Source organism: Sander lucioperca, chromosome 2 (genome assembly GCF_008315115.2).
Source record: "Sander lucioperca isolate FBNREF2018 chromosome 2, SLUC_FBN_1.2, whole genome shotgun sequence".
Lineage (NCBI taxonomy): Eukaryota > Metazoa > Chordata > Actinopteri > Perciformes > Percidae > Sander > Sander lucioperca.
Genome location: NC_050174.1, coordinates 25,486,885 through 25,496,034, shown reverse-complemented (window position 1 = coordinate 25,496,034; position 9,150 = coordinate 25,486,885). Strand labels below are relative to the sequence as shown.

The 9,150-nt window shown below is 39.2% G+C and overlaps 1 protein-coding gene across 15 annotated transcripts in view; it reads left to right on the top strand.

Annotated features, from left to right (window-relative positions):
- The first annotated feature begins 348 nt into the window (after nt 1-348).
- The window catches only part of arvcfb (ARVCF delta catenin family member b), a 269,067-nt gene continuing 260,265 nt past the window's right edge, over nt 349-9,150 (top strand). For 6 of the 15 annotated variants that reach the window (XM_031300564.2, XM_035995513.1, XM_031300561.2 and 3 more), the window contains exon 1: nt 351-703. The gene's annotated coding sequence lies outside the window, so the exon portion shown is untranslated. Of the gene's footprint in view, nt 704-9,150 lie in introns of all 15 variants that reach the window. The other 9 variants (XM_035995480.1, XM_031300557.2, XM_031300551.2 and 6 more) reach the window with 4 other exon arrangements.

Below are 9,150 nucleotides of genomic sequence, written 5' to 3'. Positions count from 1 at the left end.
AGACAGAACAGATGATTTAAAAAAAAAAAGAATATATGTATTTATTTTATTTTTTTTCTCACATACATACTGTCTGAGTGACCAACTGATAATCTGTGTTTTGTGGCAAGTTAACGGAATAATCATTTTCCCATAATCATTTTCCCATAAACAATTAGGCTTAGCATTGACTCCTTACATAATGAGAACAATTTAAAATGAGAACAAGAGTAGATTACTGAATTAATAATTCTGCAGATAAATCATCAAAAAAAAAATCAATCACAAATTTTCTCCAATAGCCTACTGTGCGAGTGGTGATGGGGCGGGGACAACACTAACTGTGACCGACAGCATCCAGCCCTGCTGTGGATGAGAGGATAGAAGCCGCCCCGCCTTTCACACAACACAACGTCGCAGTCACTAATTAGTAACAATTAACGATAGTCGCTTTGAGTACAAGAAGTAGGCTAACTTTTAAATCTGTTAGGATACTTGTTTTGGTTGTTTGTTTTTTTTACGTGTGTCGCGTGACTGAAAGGACGCTCGAGCAGCGACCTGTCAACTACAATTTGAGATTTGGAAGGTTGTAACAGTAGTATATCCCAGCAGCAACCAAGTTGCATGCAGAATAGCGTTACTCAGCCGAGGCTCGGACTACTGCACATCACACTGGAGAGTCTCTTCGCTTCCAAAAAAACAAGGATGAACAGGAGAAACTGAGGTAGGCTAAAACAGCTCTTTGCTTTCCATGTGCTGAATATCTTGCAACGCCAAGTTTTAGCCTGTGCCATTACAACTCAGGGGGAGGGTGTGCCGATAAAAAACAACGAAACAACAATGTAAACTGACACTTGAATCGCTTTAAATAAACCGTCGGCTCCCTTTCGGGTGAGTGAGCAGGTGCTTATGAGGCATATTGATTAGGATGTACGGACCCGGTGTGCTAGAAAATATTTATCAAGGCTTTTGTTAAATAGTCGGTGTTTTTAATGTGATACGGCGGTGGGAACTGGATTGTATGCCGCTGAATAGCTTATTGTATCAAATACATTGACACGAACGTAATACATGTAGTGTATTCGTGTGCTGTTGTGAGCTCTAATCGCTAGTGGATGCAGTCAAAGGCAGCGAGCGCGAGCCGCACGAGCTGTCAATCATCTCATCCTTGCTCGTCCATTGTTTTGCCCCTCCTGTTTGTAAGTGAGTTACCATGGAGAGCCTTCCGGTTTTTCTCCTCTAATTACCTTATTTGGAGAAGGGGCGGCTGTCAGTAGCTGATGGTGTTGTTGGGTTAATGGTGCTGTGTGTACTGTATGTCCCATGTGAGCATAACCGTCAGAATGACTGAACGCTTCAAAACAACGACCTGAGCTCAGGCCATTACGGAGCCTCAGATGCAGTTCTCAGTAGACTTTGATTGGTTCTGGTCAGCATTTTTTCCCCCACCCAGCTAGCAGTAATGGATGCAAGTATAGCAGTTATCTGTGAGGATGTGTAATTAATTTGCATTTACTTGTTGTTGAGTTTTAATGTCCACCACACAAAACCTTTGCAACCTCTACTACTGCTACTGAACGCACCCTGCTGCTGTCGTCATCATCATCATTATCAACTTTATTGCCAGACTCAAGGTCCATTCAGAAGACACAGACATGACATACAGCATACAGAGAAAGAAAAACAAAAGAAACAACAATACTGCATTTCTATAAAAGACACTTAATACCAGTGTTTCCATAGTGATGATTGGTATCGTATGGCACTAAACCTAGGATTTGCCAGCAGCATAACAATGCTGTTCTGGGAGATGTTCAGGCGACAAATGAATTTGTAGATAAGACTCCTCAATAATGCCTGGAAGGTGCTAACCCCTGCATTACAAAACAGGTCACTGGAGCACCTGGGTTTGTTGAGCAGTATCCTCATACAGTCATTATAAGCAACCTTAAGCTTCTGCATGCTTGCTTAGTCCATAAGGGAGCATTATACAAAGGAGTGCAGTATGCTGTGAGAAGCTTCTGGTTAAATTCTGGTTTAATGTAGCACTGTTATTGTGGCAAATGTTTTTTTAAACTGGCATATACAGGGCAATAGCCCTATATACAGGCTCAATGTCATTACTGAAATAATATATTCTTTTTGAATATATCAAGATTTTTAAAAGAGACCTGGCATGGTTTGCAGATTTAATAAACCCAATAAGGAGCATGTTGGTTCATATATTCAATTCAGGTTAGTGCATGTAGCAGGTTTGCCCTCAGTTGTCATAAGGCTGCTGGGTAGAAGAATTATGGTGGACTTTAATGACAATTTTTAATGATACGTCATATCTTCTATTCACATACTTTCATAACCCCGTATGCCTGTAGAGCCATGCCAGAGTGGGTTGAATCATTTTTTTATATGAAATTAAAAATATAAGGTGTGTAGTGGAATAGCATAACTGTGTATGTTGACAGTGTTGTAGGTGTTGTGTGTGTTGTAATATGGAACAAAAGGCTATGCAAAACCAGTAGGAAGAGTTGGAGGTGCAGAAAAAGAGACCGATCCCCACTGATCACTGGGGGCTTGTGAGCACTGAGGCCAGGTGCTCCAGATTTCACCAGCCAATTCAACTCACACGATATGTAAACCTGTCATTTGATAAGGGAAATCGTTGCTGCAAAAGCTTAAAGATTTCAAGATTTGTGGCAAGATTTTGCACCGATCACGTGGACCTGATCATTTTTAGGCCATTCAGGCACTTCAGCCATTGTCAGACAGAATGAGAATCACAGTACAACAGTGAAGCCACATTCCTTGTTTTTTATTAATTGCGCTGGATGTATTTATCAACTGCCAAATTACATCAGAAGCGTATAGAATGATTAGATGTTGTTTGATGCATGTTTCTACTTCTAAATGCAGTATATGCTACACTGCTCAGAGTGTCAGCATATATTCCAAATTCAGTCTTGGTTATTGTACTTACAGTACTGCAGCTGTCATTACAGTTTGTAGGATCATCCCCTTCTGAAAGACTTGTATACACTTAATATGGTATAGGTGTAGCCTAAATGAGTTTATACCAGTCGTATTTGCAAAGGTCTCCTCAGATGCTTCTATGTCAGCACACCCTCACGCTTACAGAATACATTTTGGGCTCATTGGCAGTCAGGAAGTTAGCTCATTTTGGAACACAAAATTTGCAACTCAAACACTGAGCAGTCTCTGGACAGGACCAGAATTTCCACACCACCTGTTACTGCGCTGAAAACTGAAAAATGCTCAGTAACCGGGGGAAAACAAGAAGACTCCCCATGAATGCAAATGTTAAAAAATCCTATTTGTTCTGTTTCCGGCTTAAGTCATCACACGCTTTTCTGTATGCTGACAAAATAACAACTTTGTCTTGTCCTCTATTATATATTCTTATATATGTTTTTCCTAAGGCAAAAAAGCACAGTTATTAAAATTCACTACCATAATCACCAGTTAACAAGGCAATTAATGACCAACCAAACATAGCTTCATATTGTGGCGAGCATATAACTGTCATTATTGTTAATGTTTTTTTTATTCTGGAAAATTAAAAATATATATAGCTTTTTTACCCAGCATATCACCACGTGACCTATTAAAGGTAGAAATATAATTCTTCTTATGTACTTGACAATATCTATAAGGTCAGCTTTAATCTCAAGAGCAGTTCATGCTCTGATGCCCTAATTTATTAGGAAGTATGATGCCCGAAGAAGATGTTGTATTCCTAACTGTCAGCCCTGCAGCATGTTGACAATTTGGATAGAAATGTAGAAGCTGGTTACTGTCAGATCCTTCATTTGTCTGCAGGAAGTGACTTGCCATTACACTATCTGAATATGATTCCCTTTCTCTCCATCTGTCCATCCATTTTCTATAATGCCTATATTGTTTAGGCCTGTGGAGCACTGGAGCCTATCCCTGCATGCATTGGGCAAACGGGGGTACACATTGGACAGGTGGCTCACAAGTGGATGACCGATTTAATAATCATGTTTTAGTGCTCCCGCAGCAATTAAGCTAAGGGTATGGCTGAAATTCTACTTAACCACCTGTTTTACCATACCTCCTTTAGAGATGTGTCAGTCAGAAATCAATTGTATGTGCTTTTATGTAGTCATTCCAAAAAAACATAATGCTTCTTTCATATTTCACTCAGCCCTCCTTTAAAATGAACAATTCTGCTAGTGGGAGAGACATGGGAGTTGTCTGCTGCCACAGGTGTTTAGTTCTGTGTGGAAGACAATGAATACCTACAGTATCTAATCTATCAGTAAATGTTTTCCCTGACTGTATCAGAGGGACATGTCAACGGCAGGAAAACCGAAATATTTCTGTTTCAGAACAGCCAGTAAACAGTATTTTGTATTGTTATTTACATCAAAAGTAGTCATGGCACTTGAAAAAGTAGCGTAGTAAACAGTAGAAAAAGAAGTCTTTGTGCATTAATTGGTTTGGCAACACACTGTAATAACAGTTGCAATGGATTGCAATAGACCATGGGTATTATAAGACAAAAACTCAGTATCCAGTTACAATGAGTATTTTATTTATATATATATATATATATATATATATATATATATATATATATAGTCCCAACTCCTTTTGGCTGTTTTATCTTTTATCTTCTTTTTTTTCCAACCAAGCATTTGTTACTTGACCTAGTCAGCTATTTTAATCACACAACAAAGCTCACCAACAGTAACAACAGGGGGATCTTCCCCCATCTTCAGTTATCAGGAGCCCTATTAATTGCACTTGTGTACTTTTATCTTTGTCATATATATATATATATATATATATATATATATATATATATATATATATATTTTAATTGGATGGAATCCTTTCCCCAATAAATTAAAGGGTTTCAAGCCTTAGTTCTATGGCCCTAGCCTCTTGCAGTTGGTAGTTATGCAAGAACAGGGATTAAGGGACTTCAGTTGCAAAAACAACTAACAACAAATCGTTTGTATTTGGAAATTCTGATTTTACATTTACGTAATGTAAGTAAAGCACAACAAATATCAAGTTTTATTATTTTTTTCTCATCAAAAAGTTGAGATAAATGAATGTTATGTTATTTTCACAACAGAGGGAGATGTCAATCATGGACAGTCTTTACATTACTTGTCCCTACACAGTGTAAGCTACAGTGTATCACTCTTGGTGCCTTTCAGCACTAACAATAGGGAAGAAATGACCTATTGAAATTACCCTTTGCATAGGGACATAAATATATACCAGGATACGCTCTACATTGAGAGTCAGTGTTATATTAATCATATTAGCGTTGTACCTACCTCATTATAGTTTAATGGTCAGGGTAGCATTTCATTACTGAGTGTGCATGGGAATTACAGAGCAGCAAGAGTATTCCATAGAAATGGTATTGATGAAATGATATGCTTAATGCATAATGTGGAGGAAACAGGTTAAAAATGTATGCAGTATTTCTTGACTGAGTGGTAATTATCAGCAGAACTGTCATAGTGCACTTGAATTATTTAAAGCAATACTCATCGGTCTTATTCCGGAGTATTTACTGCATGATGAGACTGAGATGTTTGGGATTCAGAGCTCTTCTGCTGTGTTATATCATGCCTGAGCTGGGTTTTGTGGCATGTGTGAGCTGACTGAAGCGGTCTGTGATAGCAAGTGGTTTGAGCCAGTCCCGACCCAGAGTGAATGCTCCTTTGTGGGACAGACACCTGCAGAGCTCTGCCTCATGACCCTGAAGTGATTAACATGCACCTCCAACCTCCCTGGCCTTCCCACTCCTCAATCCCTCGGACACCCATCCTGGCACTGCTCTGTTGTCTTGGCACCTGTTCTACATCGTCCATCCTGCAAAGGCTATAACTCATGTCTTTGTCTGGGCTGGGCAAACACAGCCTGACTACACAACTGTGTTAGAATTCAATATTGATTACCACTGTCAAGGGGTTAAATTTAGAAGTTTTGTCAAAGGTGTGGCTTTGTTCTAGCAGGGGATTTTGAGACGATGTGTGCAAAATACCTGTATGCTTTTAATGTCAGGTTTAAAAGGGATTTGCTTTTTCTGGTGAGCTAGTGGAAAGACAGTCTAAGGTCCCAAGGCATGAGTTGCATCGCTTATTTTTCTGCCACTAAAGCATAACAGCAAAGAAGCCTAGTTTTATGGTTAATTGAACTTCTTGAAGTCTTTGCTCAGACTGATAAAGTTAACTGTAGGCTACTGTAACTTCTGTGTAATAAAATTGTGTAGGTAAAATATATATTATTCAATTTGTAAGAAAGCCACACAGAAAGTGAAATGTTTGAGTTGGTAAATGTTACTTTTATCTTCAATCTTTTAGACATTTTTAGCTAACATTAGCATTTTAACATTAGCACAGTGTTAAATAAAAGAAATTGGGTCAAACTTTATTAAATGTTAGGCAGCTAGTATGTTTTTAGAGATAAGCTTGCTGTACACAGAGATATTGTGTTGCAATGTGCGGCAACTTCTGGCCCTGAAAAGTGAAGCCCATGTGGAAGTGCTTTAAACCTGCATTCTATTTAATTTCCTGCAGGGGACCACTTCGCTGGCTCCAAAAAGAAGTCCAATTGTATAGAAGTCTGTGGGAAAATGACCCTACCTTTCACTTGATTTATTACCTCAGTAAACATTTTCCTAACAAGTCTATGGTCTCAAGTCTTCTTCAATACATCATAATGTAATGTAAATTATGCTACCATTTGTTTAAAATTGATGATAAAGCAGGGGATGCTTTCGGGCGTGGCTACACTCTGAACTGTCAATCATAATAGAGCCTTTGCAATGCGTGTCCATGGTACTGTGTACATTAAAATAGCCGCATAAACAATGTTATGTTAACGCTACTTAGTATCATGTGACGAGAAACCCTGCTAAACGCTAACAGAAGTGACACAGTGCTGTTACACCGTCTTGAATGGCTTTGGTTCAGGTGAGGCTGGTTCATGCTGTAGAAAAACCAGGATGGTGTCCTGTATTCTTTTTATTTATTATTATTTTTTTTTAATATGCAGAATTATAAATTTAAATAATGTGAGCTATCATTTTCTTGGTTGCAGTTGAGCCGGCTAGCCAAATTTTCCTCTGTCTCCCAAGCAGGTGTAGTTTAGAGTCGTCTTAACATTCTTAACATTTTCCTCAAAAAAATAGCTTTCTCTATTTTTCTTTTCATTATAACAGAAACACAATAAAAGCTAAGTCATGAATGAAGTAGCCATGTTTTAGGGCCACACAGTTTTTTTTTTTTTTTTTTTACCTAGCAGTGAATGAAGCCCTTTTTTCTCAACTTTAGCCTATACAGGAGTGCTCTGAGCTTTTTGTTCCGTCTTCTTTTTTCATAACTGTACTGTTTTTTATTTTAACTTAAAAACTCAAATTCAAATTTTCCTGCTGAGTGTTTTGGTACAACCGGGGGATTCATTTTGATAAAATTGATATGAAAGTGTGACTCGGATTTGAGTTGTAATGTGCAATTTATTTTACACATGTACACGTTTTTTCCTGCTGTTAAAGATTACAGTTCAGTGATCCATTTGTCTGTTGACGCGCAGTGTAATGAAGAGTGAATTCCTCACCAATGTTATTTCCAAGCACTCCTACCATTAACAATCTGCATGTCACGACAGCATCATTGTTGGTTCGACTTGGTCAATACAAACCACCAATTTATAATTCAAAATGTTTATTAAGGCTTTAAATGAAACTTGGTGGAAAGGTGTAGCATGGGCCAAGGAAGAATCCATTAAAGTTGGGAGCGGATCCGAATCACAGGGGGGGGGGATACACAAATAATAATTTTTCACTTCCGTTAACATTGTGAGATAGGGCATGGCTTTGGCGGAGGTCTGCTCTCTCCGAGTGCCCTTCCTGTTATGGCTCATATTCTCAGTAGGTTTAATTTTTTTCTCAGTCTGATGCTGTGTTGTGTCCTTAAATGCTAGGGTCAGTGCAGGCAGCTCTCAGCTGCCAGACACACGATGACGCTTGTGTCAAAATTGGTTTTAAATCAGATTTTCGTGGCAGCATCTCCCTACCCAATTGTTGGGACCTCGGGTTGCGTTGTTATTAGAATATCAGCTGGCCTGAGCTTTGTAACATGCTGACTCGCTGATAATCCACTCCCCTTTCTTGCAACCTCTCTGTGTTATTGGTTCTGCATTAACATAGAGCGCTGATTGAATTCCTCTCCTAAATATTCCTAAAACCTGTCTCCACCCCTCTCCCACTCCCTCAGTGGATGGATAGAGCGGTATACCTGTATTTTCCCTCTGTAAAACACACACAGACAGACCTGTACTAAATATTCTGAATTCTCATTGAGTGTATGAAAATGTCTGATGGCTTCCACTTGAGACAGTGACAAAAAAGAACTGTGTATGTCTGCTCACCCCACCACCCCCCCCCCCCCCATCTCCCAGACTTGGGTTTTGAGGATTAACCCCGCCCTCTATTCTGGCCTGACTTGATTATGTCCAGGGATAAGAGCTGCTTAATTGTAATCACTGGAGCTGTCCTGTGCAGCGTAAACACAGGATCACGGATCAGCCCAGGCTACACACTGGAGATGAATATACAGTACAGAACATGGAAAACCAACTTTTCCCTACCTGCTCAAAAACTTTGCCTATCACTGCATAGGAGGTTATGTTTCTGTTTTGTTGTTAGTTAGCAGGAAACTACTTATCAAATCTAAATGAAATTCATCAAGACACTTTTAATCATTGACGCTGAGCGATGAGGTGTAAAATAAAAACAACGACATGTGGGCATCTGCTGCACTGCTGCCACGCTTTGGTCAATTGATATCTGAATGAGCGATAAATAATGTAAACCGCTTTGAATTAGTTGACATATTTGATAGTTGCAGATCTACTACAGAGTACTGATTTGCCTGCAGCCTTCCCCCCTGATCATTTGTGGCTTTGTTCCTATTTGATGTTTGCACTGGAGCTCAAAAGTGTGAAATGAAGTTGGCACATCATTAGATGGTTCAAGCGGGGATGAGGCACCTGAGCAGCTGTAATTTGTTTGCTTTAGAAGGTAATTACTTCACGAAGAAAGGTTGCGGGAACTTGATTACAACACTTAACTTGTTCTCTGCGGCTTCTGTAGTGAGAATTTACGTA